Here is a 13,436-nt window from a genome sequence, read left to right on the forward strand (position 1 = left end):
GGGATGCCAAGAACAAGAAAACGCTGCCGAAAGTCTAAAATGGTGTGTTTTGCATGGAAGGACCACTCGCTCTACAAGTCCAGTCATCGCCATTACGACCATGCAAGAAAGCACGGCACCGACGGAAGCCCTAGGTATAGTGTTAATTTAGGGCAGAATATTGCTCTCGTTCATTTGTGGGGATACCGACGATAGTGAGCTATATAGATTTCAGCTGCCACATAGATTTGAAATGTTTTAGGGACATGAGCACACTGGTAAAAAATAGTTAGACAAGGCTTGACCATATTTTCAGTCAAAAAAATGCGTTTTTCCGAGTTTTACTTAATGTGGACGGGGCACTTTTAGCAAAACAAAACGCCGCATATTCTAGGCTCGCTTGGGCTTCGCCTTTCATTTGACGCGATAAAACAACTGAGAATTGCCGTGTCAGTTTCGTGTCAGAAAACGTCCCCACGTAATGTTGCGTGGAAGAAGCGTACAACCGCACGAGGCGTCAAGACATGTGAATTGTACATTGAGTCAGGTGTTTCAAGGCCCACCCATACAAAGCGCTCAGACATAGGTAATCATCAGCAGCTGCAAAACCATCAACAAACTCAACAGCTCCGTAGTTTCGCTTGTTGCGGTACAGACACGTATTGAGCACATCGCTGATTAGGAAAAAGTAGATTTATGGCTTAAGAGGACTTCGCAACTGCACTTGCACTACGCATCCTGGGATAGCTTAAACAGCAATATGTTACTCGCACAGACGTGTCTCTTTCTTGAGGCATGGTTGAGATGTAAAAAAACATGAAGCTTTGCCTAGGAAGAGGACACACAAAAGAATTGGACAGGGCCAGCAAACACTAACATATGATTTATTGGAGCGACACCTCTTTCTGACAGCCGCAATGTCTATGCGCAAGAGTCACAGCATCCTAAGAGAGCAATCTAACAACTAAGTAAGTACAGGTGTAAAGACGCCTCACTAACACTTTCCAGGCCGGTATCTGGTTATGTGCAAGGCTTCGACGATTTCACGTGCCTTTTGTCTGTTGCGCGGATAACAATCGTCGCCTGCCTAAAAGGCAGCACACATTTTACCTTTTTTTTCGTTTTACACGACTGGTAATGTCTAGGCAAGTGAATCCCACTGTCTCAACTCAAAAATTACCCTGCTGTTCAAGATGTTTAATAAATCAGCAGCGGCGTTGTAGCGGTTATTGTGATTGGCTGCTGGCCCGAATATCAGGGGTTCGCTCCCGGACGCGGTGGTCGAATTTCGATGTAGGCGAAATGGGTGAGGCCCGTGTTCTGTGCGATGTCGTGTGCACGTTAAAGACCACCGGGCAGTCCAAATTTTCGGAGCCCTCCACTACGACATGCCTCATAATCTAATCGCGGTTTTGGCACATTAAACCTCAGAGAATATCAATGAGATGGTTAATAATGCAGCGCCCTTTTGGCAGGACATATACTGAACCGCAGCTGAGTTGAATCTCGTAGGCAACCTCTGTTTTAAAGGTTAAAAACTTAGTTTTGTGAGCAATTTCACAGCCTGCATTCGAAGGTTCTTGTTGTTGTTCCTTAGTAAGCACAGAGCGGACAACTTACATGACGAAGAAAAGTGAACATTCATATCAAGTTTCCTGCCCACTCTCTTCAGCACGTGCGAGATCATCTGCAGAGAATAAATAATCTCTGCCTCTCGCTTTCCGCCGCGCTCTTGTTTCTTTGTATTCACCCTAAGGGTCTTTAACAAATACTCCACGTCTAGGACAGCCGTTAGAAAAGGGGGAGGAAACCCGGCAGAGCAAAGCCCATCTACTTGACTGGTAAAACTCAAGAGCACCACGTGCCGACAGGACTTCAGAAGGAAGGATATCAGGTACGAGTATTTGATTCATCGCTTGACAGCCTTGGAGTTACATGAATCGCGGGGTAAAATAGCATTTCTTTGACCTTAGGAAGTATACCCAACAGAAGTGGCCTCGTCATTAAAACACAATTTCAGGTCTTAAAAGTGTAAACATGACCTTTCGGCTACTTCATTGTTAAAATTGAAACAGCGCGTTGTCAATTAGAATTACTATAAAATTCGCTTCGCTAGCACTTATAGGTTATTTTCAGGGTATATATGTATAAAAGGACTGAAAGTCGCCCATGTATCTAAACACACACGTAATTCGGTAATCATTGAAGATACGTGAGGGGAAAATATTAACAGAAACTAAACATCATCTCCCCCTACGGGCAACTGTGGTGGGATAAGAAAGCATGGCGGGGGGCGCGCATCGAGTTTCCGTTGCTCCTCTGACTTATTAGACGGTGGTTGTCAAGGTGTTTGAATTACCGCTTGCTGACGCTGACGTTTACGTTGGGCCTCCCGAGCCTTCTTCTGCTTCACGGCGGTGGCGCTGCCGCTGCAACTAGCACTGACTTTGACGTTGTTCATGGCGTTTCGCACACCGTTGCACAGAGAGAGAATGACGGAAGCACAGCGAGCGTGCGCTTCCTCAGCCGCGCAGCTTCGAGATTCGCTTGCCGGCATTGTCGTTTACGTTCAGCTTAGGGAGCGTCAATAGCGCCGTTGCGAAGGAGTGCAACGAGAGCGAGCACGCGCCGCATTATATATGAGCGCGCAGCTGTGGCGGAGAGAGAGAAACGGGAGAGGAGAAACGAAGCGGTAGGCCACCTCTTCCACCCCACCTCCTCGCTCTCACGCGAGAAGAGGGGGGAGAGTTGGCGCATGCGCAGTATTGGTGCGGACGCCGCAGAACGCACACTGCCCCAAGCATAAGCTGCTTTCGCTACTAAAAGATCTCTGCGAGAACAGTCGCCACGCTCGAACGTATTCGCCACGAGATCGGGCTACAGGAGGCAGCACCATCGCCGCGTTTGTATGGATAGGCGGTCGGCGGTGCGTATACAAATATACGCAGTGGTGCTTCGCTGTAGTCGGCTTCAGTCGATTGTCGGCGAATAAATCGCGTTGTCGGCAGCCTAATGGTGATGTATACGCCCTCCATGGCCACATTAATGCGCGAAACCAGCCTAACTGTCCTCTTACATGTGGGAGAAGCGCAATCTGCCAATCAATGGGGTACGGTCATTCGATCACAGTCGTGTTTTGCACTGTGCTCGATGTATTTTCTTGCTTTATTTGTACGTGTTTAACTTGTGTACTGCCTATACCACAGTGTTGCGCAACTTAGCCAATTAAGTATTTATTTCTTGCTCTAGCGGCTACAAAAAAGAGCCGGTAGTTCTGCGTAATTAGATGAAGTAGAACTTTGTGGACTCTACTTTTCTACTTGCATAAATACGGGTACCTCCATAGACATCCGTGGGGCTTCGGGTCTTTTTTTGCCGTTAACCATCGATCCTCTGCAGACTATAGCTCATGTTTTGCGGTATCACAAGGATTTCCAAATCTCCCACACTTCACCCAATAGCGTCGCTAAAATTCTGGATTCACACCTCGACATTTAGTACTTTTTTTTGTTTAGGACGACGCTAAATGCACTGTGTCATGTGCTTGAACGACAATGAGGTACGCAGATTGAAATGATTTTGGCGATTGGACGGTACGATGGTTAGACCTAGTGCCACACCGACACCTGCATGCACTCACTTATTAGAGTGCATACAAGTCTCGTAAGGCGAAATGCTTATGTATATTCTGTACGCATACGTAAAAGCATTTAATACTCTGCTAGCACAACAGAATAAGCTGCAATCTGAGGACGTGCATGACGTATGCCCACAACCGAACACGGTGTGGCTAGCAGACGACGCAAGGAGCCATCCACACCACGGGATTTCATCCGCTCACTGCTAGGTGCCGACTCTCGCGGCAAATACATATGCCGCGTTGTTGGACATAGAACTTCTCCTGAAAGCCTACAATCGTTGAAGAATGGTGCAATTTCATTAATTTGAGAAATCCCTCTACTGAGATCCCGCCCGTGTTCTGGAAATCCAGCACCCCGAACGTTCCATGCAGTTACGCACCGTCATGAACAACTTGTGGTGGGAAACGGAATCAAAGAGATTCTTAATATCAACTGAGAAGCCAGAGCTGGCCCTTTGTAGACGCTCTCTCAAAATGTCCACCATGTTGTCCAAGCTGCTGATATTGGAAAGATCTACAGGGACCAAGCTCCTAAGGCTTCCTTTTAGGTATCAGCCGACACCCACTTCACAAGTTCCTCTTTCACTATCAATAGCACGGAAATGACCCTCCACCTTATAGCGTTTGTCACTAAAACACCTTGTGTACAAGGACTTCAGTTTCTGGACTTTACACGTTCGCCTATCAAGTTCCAAATCCTCAGGAAGAGTTATTGCCTTAGCCTGAGACCGAGAGTGCAGGCCGAGAGTTCTTGTTTGTAGCGAATAAGGCTTGCTCATCAAATACATTCTGGAGCAGGACTGCAAAGCCACCTTAGTAGCCATCATGATAGCGAGGCCAGAATCATTAAGGCAGCCTGGAGCTCTTCTCAATATTGAGGTGTCATGGCTCCTTTTTTCTCTCTGTAGCCGTTGCGCAGATAGTCAGTGACTACCAATAAACATCATTCTTTCTCTTCATCCCGCACGTTGTCAGCGATTATTTGTGCCGAAAACAGGAGCTCTTGATCCTTAAGTGGTAGTTAAAGGCTGAACTTTGCCGCGCGCTTGAGAACACTTTCAGCATCACCTGAGTACTGCCCCTCCCCTCCAAGTAGAACAGCAGGAACAACACCAACCGGCTTCTTGGGGGTCTCTGGGGGTCTCGACTTACTGTTCAAAGTAAAGGGGACATAGAACAATGCCCTATGTAGAAGAAATGAACTGAAGGAGTCTGCGATGGGGGGCTAGTTGGTAAGACAAACGTAGTTTTATGTTTTTAACGCGAAAGTCTTTTTAGGCCGGGTTCCAGCACGCCTAAGCTGACGTATTTCCATCACGGATATGACGTTGTAAAATATAAAGAGCAACCAATGGCAAAGAAAAAACTAGAAGAAAAAGTTTCGTCACCGGGAGTCGAACTTACGACCCCTCGCTCCGCAGCGCGCGCCGCGAGACGATTCGGCCAGAGACGCCACGTTCTTAGACGTGCTAAAGGCGACCTATTTATATATAGCATTTGCCCGTGGCGGTACTTAGAGATTTTCATTTCATTTCATTTCATTTATTTGGGCATTTTCACAAAATGCCCACGAAGGGGGAAAAAGGAGAGTGTGTCTCCTGACTTGGCCCACTCTTCGTGAGGCAACTCGGGCAGGTACAGCAAGACAACGTATAGAATATACAATATATATACAAAGAATAAATAAACGAGGAATACTACAGCAATTGGACAAAGATAAAGATGCAAAGAAAGCTGTTCCTCGGCGATAAATACAAAATGCACTATGATCAGCACCATGTAACATATATTGAAATACATAGAAATCTAAATGTAATGTGAAAACAATGAATACATTAAATATATTACATACATTAAATAGTTTCAACACATGCATCCTAGAATTGTGTTCAAGTTATTGCATTCAAATTTCGCTTCCTAAATTGTCTAATGTCTGTAGCCTCCCTAGCGTATTCATTTATTTCAGGAATCTTGTTGCACAATAAAACAATTCGGTTATCAAGTGACTGTACACCGTAGTTGTTCCGGCACATTGGCCCGACCAACGCAACAATGGTACATCAGCGTGTTTCGTTCTCACTAGCTAGATAGCGCGAAGGGCTCGAAGACAGTGCTTTAAAGGTCGTCGACTCACGAGTTGCAATGAGCGCGCGCCTCTACAGGGCGTGGTCGCTCGTGCGCGCGCTTATCTCGTGATGCCGGTGGTTTGTACGTATTATGCTCCCACAGCAAGTTTGCGCTGAGAGCACGAAGGTTACTGCGCGCACTGCAGCTGCCGTTTTTGCGAAAGGAGCGCGCTGCTCACACAGAAATAAGTTACAACTGTGACAGTTAGTTCGCGCTCATCCCGTGACCTTCGTTCCGTGCGTCCTTTCAGCTTGAACAGCGCGTTGCAGCTTGCGAGCTCGTTGCCGTTCTTCGCGTGATATTACAATTTGTTGCTATAGTATTCACTCCTTCGTCCTTGGGCCGAAAGAATGCCCAACAAACGCTCAACTACGCCTGTGTGTGAAGACACCTTTCTCTTTCGTGTTATAGCCATTGCTATGACAGAGGGATCAGCAATGTTTTTTTACGCCGTTGTCGCAACGCGGAAGGTACCGTACACAGGATCACGGGGCGAAAAGAAAAATCAAGGTCTGTACTGACAGATCAAAAACGTAAAAGCTTCAACGTCGTCTTCATCAGTGAAAAACGGTGGTTCCTGCTCGTGATCCTCACATCGTTTTCTCTGTCATCCTGCCGTCTTTTAGACGTGACAATGTCTTATCAAATAGCCCCCAGCGCACGCTCCACAGTCGAGGTGTCAATCGAGAAGCAATGCGAGGCTACCGATCGAGAAGCGTTGCGAACGGAGCCCGATTATATTATCATGTTCTACCCTCGAGGCGAATTTCAAGGGTCCTCCAATTTTTATCTATCTATGCATTGTAGGTAGCTCCAAGACTCCAAGGATACACCGTGCCTTATAGATCCGCCAAGAGACAGACAGGCCCTCAAAATACGATTTGAGATGATCCCCCCCTCCTCCCCCAATGGAAGGATTGTCTATTTTATCGGCTAAACCAAACCCTGGTTTTCTCTTTGAACGCCGATCATATTTCCATTTCTTCACTCAAAGCAACTTGTGGCACCCCACTATGCAAAAAAATTGAAGATGCATAAGGCGCCCATCTTGTGGCCCTTTACCGGTGTATGCTGTTAAGTGTCTGTATACTAGCGATGATATGCAGTTATTTTTTCGCTATACTATTTTCCAGTTTGAAATATGCAATAAGGCTTTATTTGGACAGTCAAAACAAAAGTTTACGGACCACGCGGGTGCGTGTTCCAAGAGCACCTTCATGACATTTCCGCTGTGTAAGCGGCAAGCGACAGTAGCGCTACGCCGAAGGAGCATCCATCCTTTATTCAAAGACCTGGCTATTTTCCTACTGGGCACGAAGATTTCCCCCCTTCACTTTCTAAGGCGACGCGCTCTTTGGCAGCCGTGGCTATGTGCTTGTGTTTCTAGAGCAGTCTATCCGTATCACTGTTAACAGTCGCAATTGTTCTCACGAGCCCAAAGGCGCACCGCTAAAAGCATGCCGTAGTAGCTTTGATTCTGCTATCGAAGTAGAAGTGTGAAGCTCATTCCACAGATAAGCGCTTCGCGTGAACACAACGAACTAACGATGTGCTGCGCGGCGGTCGAAAATTGGCATACCATTGAATAAGAATAGGACCCGTTTCCGGCCCATCGCTGTGGTTCACGATAGATTGGAGGTGGCTCGCGTGGTCTGCAAACATTTGCGGATGACTGCACTGAGTAGAACAGTGGCACCGCCTTTCTTGACGTGTGATCCCATGCTCATGAGCCGCACCATCAACATTGTTAGCTTAGAATACACTATGGCTTCTTTAGGTTCCATATACACTAACTCTAGTTAGCTGAGGGCATAGTGGCTCTTGCCGACGAGTTAAGAATCGCATCGTGGCCTCCTCTATTAGCTCCGCCAACGCGCCTTTGTGCTTTGCCGGATCTACTCGCTGAGACCACGAGCGCCTGCCTTTCAAGGCGATAATGGGACCTCAAGAGACGACGAGCGTTCGGAAAATTTATTCGACGTGCTTTTTATAATCAAAAATTCGGCAGATCCCACGTACCATGGGAGTAGAGGTGATGCGAAGCATGTGGTGGGAAGGTGACTGTGGCGTATTTTTTTTTTTTACTGGGCGATACGTTACAAAACGAAGCTAAAGATTTGTATAAATTTCATACGCACACATATATGTTGAACGGCCGCACGTGTGTTATATAGCCAGTTGTTTACAGTTGGGTAACGCTGGCAACGGCAACGTGGTTATTATACCAGCACCAGAAGCCGTAAGCAGCTATGTAGTGCTTATACTTGTCCCTTATGATAGAAAACCCACGCACATTTCACAAACCTGTGTGCATGTGTGGAAGAAGTTCTTGACAGTACTTGAACAAGGTCATCATTCCCGTGATCAGTGAGCACCAGCAGCTGGTCATGACTTGTTATCGGATCAGGTCGTGATCGCGGTGAGGAGGGCTCCATGTGTAGTTAAGTATGAGGTATAGTACAGCTGTTGGAAATCTTGGATGCCTCGGTCATTTCGTCGACAAATTTTCTCTTGTTCAATCGAAATTTTAGTACATTTCGTTCTTTTATCTAATTTATCGATTTTGCGCTGCGATACTTAGGTGGTGCAGGCAGGGCATAGTTTTTTTTAATTTATATTTCATTTCTTTTCGCCCAACTCCACTTTAACGTAATGTAGATAGAGCCGGCGACATGTTGGAATCTGAAGCCACCCTTCGCGTTGGTGAGGTATAGGCCGTCGAGGCTGGTATGCCTGGATAGTGCTACGTAGACCAACATCAGTGGATGGCGCCTGTCGTATTCGTAGACTACCTGGGCGTATGGGGCCTACGTAGTCTAGTCTACAAAGCGGCTGTCAATCAATCTGGCATCATCCTCGGTCAGCATGAGGCCATCGCCCAGCCTCGTAAGAAATCAAGAGGACACTGCGTCGTTCTGGCGGACTAAGTGCAATTTACGGTGCGATGATGTGAATATCATACATAACTTTCCTTAATATATTCCTCCGGAGTCGAGCAATGCTTGAATATAGCTTGCTGAATCATAAGAATACAAATGTAATGTATATTAGACTGCTATAAAAGCGGAGCTAGCACTGGAACCACAGACGTTAATCTGATATGACGTCTGTATCGTAAGATTATACGCATCGTAGGAGTATGATATACAGTGTTTATTGCTTTCTTGTAAAATTAGATAGCAAGCACCACAACCAGAACTGACGTTGCACCGACAGCCGAAACATAGGCTGTTTTTCTAAACCAGTTTATAGACCTGGCGTGGCTCTGTGATAGAATACCTGATTGCCACGCAGAATGCTTGGGTTCGATTCCTGCTGGGATCCTAATTTTCATTCTTTCCATTCGTCGGGTCAACTCTGCCGATGTCGGTTTTTCTTAACGCTCTCGCATTTATTGTCTGTTCTCGCCGTTCCTGGGTAGATATATACTGTCAATCACCTGTGGCGCATACCCATGCACCGCGGCCCGTGGTAAGCGGGTATGTGCCACACGTGTCTGGAGGAAAGGGTTTGATGACGCACGCGACACGATTTTCACTTTATTCATGTCATGACCCGACAGTCATATTCGTCCAATCATGTAACCCTCTCATGCCAATTTTGGGCTCACCAAGTTAAGGAGGCGATCATGAGAGGCCCATACGTAGGCGGCTAGATAGATAGATAGATAGACAGATAGATAGATACGTAGATAGAAACGCTCAAAGTGGCAAAGGTTCGCTAAGAAATGCTTCGCATTTAAAAATATTTCTAAATGCGGATATGAAGGCGGTTAATCACAGTTGCACTCACTCCTATGAAAGCAGAACCTTAAGCGTAATGAACAGTTTGCGAGGAGGGCTATCGGCATTCCTATCGCTTCACAGCTTTGCTGGAGGAGAGACTCGAAAATTCTTGTGGCTTCTCAGAACAAAAATTCGTGTTACAAAATATCCACACGCTTTCCAAGTCAACCACTGCAGGATCAGAGACTACTAAAAAGGAGCTTTCTGTGGCGCCGTAAAGAACTGGGTCGAAAAAAATCAATTATCAGTCCTTTAAAGGTGTACTTACACCATCTTGCGAAGGTGAATTTACACTGCCATACAAATCTCCCGTATATAGAGACGGCCATGAGCAAGTGGTAAGCTCAGAAAATGCTGATGAGATATTTTATTTTGATGCTAAAATCAATTTTTCCATGGCGCACCTACCTACATCGACACTAGCTTGACGTCAGGCTACAGTACTAGTTCACACGCAGCAGTCTGTCTAGTTGTGATGACGTCAGGTACCGAAACTTCCAAAATGGCCGCCTGTGCGTCACCAAAACATTCAAAATGGCCGCTTTTGCGTCACCAATGGAGGAACGGTGAGGAGCGGGCGTGCAAACGCCACGATATCTTGCACGCGCACATGACGAGAAGCTCATACCATGGTGTGATGTCAGAGTAAAGTAGGAACCGAAACTAGGTATTAAAACCTTACTGTAATTACTTTTTCAGGGCTCTTTCACGCTTAGCAGTACACTTCAGAGGCTCTTGAGGGCGTCGCCTTTCATTTGACGCAAGAAAACGACCATGGAAAATTTTTGCGTCAGTATCCCTTTAATACTGGAGGACGCCGCAGCCTCATGCAATACTCGTGAAACTGCTCAAGCAACAAAGCATACGACAACTTTCGATGAAGTGGTCAATTTTATATTAACTTTCCCCGTTCGGAATAAACAAAAAGCGGATTCCAGAGGCCACGTAGCAAGAAGTACATGGTTGGCGTGCTCCGCCAAGTACCGAAACGATCCCAGCCGCTCACAAGAAAAGAGTGCGCACTTCAATGAACGTTTTTGAAGTTTAGGGAGCGAATGAGACACGGACGAAGATAAGGAACACACACAGGGGCGTTCCGTGTGTGTGTTCACGTAAAACACCCAGGTTTTACGTGATTCCCATTGTGTGCCGCCTGGTTGCTTTATTACTCTTCTACCACGCTTTATTAGATCTCCTAATGTGATTGCTTGCCAGACATGACGCCTGTAGAGGGTCTTTTTGGAAGGGCGTTTCAAGCACCCGCGTGGCTCTTTGGTAAGAAAGACAACTGTCATGCAGGGGGCCCGGGATCAAATTACATCCGATTCTGGAGATTTGGTTTTCTCAATTTGCGCGATAGCCTTTACGAACACCAGTTGCGGCTGCGGCTACCAACTACTTTACATAATCGGCTGCTGTTGTAATGTCATAACAGCTTTCGCTGTAGAAAACACATAACCCGCTCACCCAGATACCTTTCTCGCTCTCACAGACGTCTGCGGTTCTTGCTCGCACGCCCCTTCGTCGAAAGAAGAGCGCCGCTATGTCGGGAGTGAAGCTTCCCACAGCTGACTCTGGGAACAGCGCCTCCATTGCTTTCCCATACCAGCAGCGAAAGACGCGCCTCTGGGGAGTGCATCTCCGATGGGGTGCGTACGCCGCAAAAGAATTTGGCTGTTTCGGTAGTTGACTTTGAACTAGCGAAGAGCGCGGTCTTCGCTGTCGCGAGTCTCGCGAAAGCGTAGGGTGCGGAGTGTCCCGCGCAGCGAATCGAGTCGGCTGCAACACTGGGTGCCCCCGTCGTCTACCGCAGCTGCGAGAGCATCAGTGGCGCCCCGTCACCTCCATTACCAATACCAAAGCTGCAATGGTCCATACGGAACTTTTGATTGTGATTTTCTCTGACAGTTTTTTTATTATAACCAGCTTTAAAATGCGACCCTACTATATGCGCAGCGTCGTATGTAAGCTCCGAAGTGGGATCGGCAATATTTTTCCTTTTTTTTAAATTTATGTTATTCTCCAACTTGTCTTATTAACGTACTGCGTCGCATCGTTTTGTACCTGTACTTATTCATTCAGTGCATAGTTACTTGTGTCGTTCTTTTTTTTTATCGCGCGTGTTTTTGTTTTTTCTTTGTTCGCAGCGCATCTCTTGCCGTTGCCCTTGTTCGAATTAAATGCTTGTTTCTTCCTTATCAAATGTCAGTGTCTGCTCAATGAGTCCGTCAGTCATTCTGAACAACACTACACGTGCAGCCCCGCACGGGCCAACCGGCCCTTAATAATTCGAATTGCACCACTTCAAGACATTTCAGGTGTCGAAGGCTTAGGCGTAAAGTCGAAGCCTACGAGTCCACCGCAACGCTGTTGCTAGAGCAGCGGGGCCTTACGAAAATATCTGACAATCATCAAAAGCTGGCGTGAACCAAAGAAATAAGAACTCACGGGGTCGGTATGCATTCGCCTAAGGCTATTTGAAGGAGAAAGCGATGTTCTGCTTCTATCACGAAAGCGTTTTTATGCCGGTGTTCACCGAGACTTCGCTGACGTATTTCCTTCAGGCAAATTTGTCAGTGAAATACAGATGACAAAGAAAAACTGGGAGGGGGAAGATTCATTGATGTTGATGACCTTGGAGTCGAAAGGACGACCTCTCGGTCCAAAACGATAGGTGCCGGGCGCCCTACCCACTGCTCAACAAACGGTCACGAAGTATGCTTCACAAACGCACTCTATATCTCTCACACCTTTTCTCTTTCGCAGTGACCTTGGCTGTCGGCGGGTGGTGTCACCGTGTGGGACCAGTAAAGTTAAGTGCGACATCGTTACATGAACGAGCGCCGACAGGAAGCGCTTCGTTAATTTCAGCGACAACCCTTCTGAATCAGACAGAGATATGGTAGCAGGAAGCGGAGTGCCTTCCTATGTATGCGGCTCGAGCTACGAACTCCGGCTCTTTCGTTGCTAAAGCGCTGTGTGGCATATACATGACCAGAGCCGTAGGTTACCCTATTATTGGAGATGGCACACCTTCTCAATTGACGACGCTTTGAATGAGTACGAGTGTTATGTGCTGTTAGATGCCATCCCTGCGCTGGGTTCAGCATGTCCTTTGTCCACATGTATGTTAAATGCCTCTGGTACCGCATTGGTAAATTAAAATATTTGGCGTTAGTCTTCGGGTTGGAGATCTGGCACCAGGCGTCAACGTGGGTGCGCCCACACCATACGGTATTATAGCTACCAAACACTAATAGGCATTGCGCAAGCTCCTATGTATGAATGTACCATAAAGACGCCTCGATATTTCTACTTTCCTGCGGTCGCAAGAACTCACACGCACTTTAGTACCACTGGGCAGGTCTGTCTAACTTCTACTTAATTCCACCACATGTCAGTTCAGTTTTGGTCACTCGCACACGTCACTAACATTCTACTCAGTCACAGTCCAGTGGCTTGCTCGGCCGATTAAAATTCAGGCAGGCTTTCTTGGCTTACAGGTTTCAAACTACTCAGGACTTGTTGGGAAATTGCTAGGTTAAGCAACCTAAAGTTTCATAAGCTACTTATACTTATGAACAAGCGCTAAAATTTCATAAAGATTGCAGATCTTAGTATAAAGCATATAAGAATATTTCTGATTTCCTTGAGGTAAAACAACATTGCGTAAAAATAGAAATAAAGAAACAAAGAAAACGAAAGGCAGAAAGAAAAAGATGGAGAGAAAGAGAGAGAGAGAGTGAAATAAATACAGAGGAAGATAGAAAGAGCAAAATAAAGAGATATAAAGTGGTGGTTAGAAATACCGAGATAGGTAGAAATGGAAGTTATGAAGATAAAGAAAGAACGATAGAAACGGGCAAAAATAAATGGAGAGAGAGAAAAGTAGGGAAATGATAGTG

This window comes from Rhipicephalus sanguineus, chromosome 8 (genome assembly GCF_013339695.2).
Source record: "Rhipicephalus sanguineus isolate Rsan-2018 chromosome 8, BIME_Rsan_1.4, whole genome shotgun sequence".
Lineage (NCBI taxonomy): Eukaryota > Metazoa > Arthropoda > Arachnida > Ixodida > Ixodidae > Rhipicephalus > Rhipicephalus sanguineus.